Raw genomic sequence first — 1,235 nt, forward strand, 5'->3', positions numbered from 1 at the left:
ATTTTTTTTTTTTTTTTACTTATTGTAGAGATGAGGTCTTGCCAAGTTGCCAGGCTGCTCTCGAACCCGCGGGCTCAGGCAATCCTCTCACCTTGGCCTCCCAAAGTGCTGGGATTATAGGCATGAGCCACCGTGCCCTGCCATATTATTTAATTTTATTGGGCATTGATTATAATAAGTCATTGTAGTTACTTGGTTCACATTGTGAAATCCAATAAGTAGAGCTGGGTTGGATAGCAGGTCTATTGTTTTTTTTTTTTCTTTGTTTTTTTTTTGAGATGGAGTCTCACTCTGTCGCCCAGACTGGAGTGCAGTGGCCACTCCCGGCCACCACAGCCTTGACTTGCTGGGCTCCAGCGATCCTTCCGCCTCAGCCTTCCAAGTAGCTGGAACTATAGGTGCGCATTACCACATCCGGCTAATTTTTTATTTATTGTAGAGATGAGGTCTCACCAAGTTGCCGAGGTGGGTCTCGAACCCGCAGGATCAGGCAATCCACTCACCTCAGCCTCCCAAAGGTGTGGGATTACAGGCTGAGCCACTGAGCCCGGTTTAAGTCTATTGTTTTCAATTGCCCTCCCACATATTCACTTCTCACAGAGCTTTCCCTTAGTCCCATGTAATGGGCAACGGGCCATTGTTTTGTTTTGTTTTGTTTTATTTTTTGAGTTGGAGTCTCACTCTGTCACCCAGGCTGGAGTGCAGTGGCACACTCCCGGCCACCGCAGCCTCAACCTGCTGGGCTCAGACAATCCTTCCTCTTCAGCCTTCCAAGTAGCTGGAACTATAAGTGCACGCCATCATACCCAGCTAATTTTTTTGATTTATTGTAGAGACGAAACCTTACCAAGTTGCCCAGGCTGGTCTCAAACCCTGTGGGCTCAGGCAGTCCTCTAGCTTTGGCCTCCCAAAGTGCTGGGATTACAGGCTTGAGCCACTGCGCCTGGCCAGTGGGCCATTGTTAACTCATTCCCGGGCCATAGCTGATTGAACCAAGGTAGACAACTAACCTAAGCTGAGCTAATCAGATTCTCTTCCCTAAGACTTTGGAAGGAGTCAGATACTTCAGTTAGCTAACTGCAGGTGCAGAACTGATATGAATATAAAATTGAAGTTTGGGGAACCATGTTTGGGCCACATAAACTGGAATCAGGTAGCAGAAAAAGCAAGTCTTTGTCCAATCTATTTAATGTCTGTCTCCCTACAAGACTATAAGCTCAAAGTGCATGTCTCTT

This window comes from Carlito syrichta, unplaced genomic scaffold, assembly GCF_000164805.1.
Source record: "Carlito syrichta isolate Samal-C Ts95f unplaced genomic scaffold, Tarsius_syrichta-2.0.1 Scaffold315397, whole genome shotgun sequence".
NCBI classification, from domain to species: domain Eukaryota; kingdom Metazoa; phylum Chordata; class Mammalia; order Primates; family Tarsiidae; genus Carlito; species Carlito syrichta.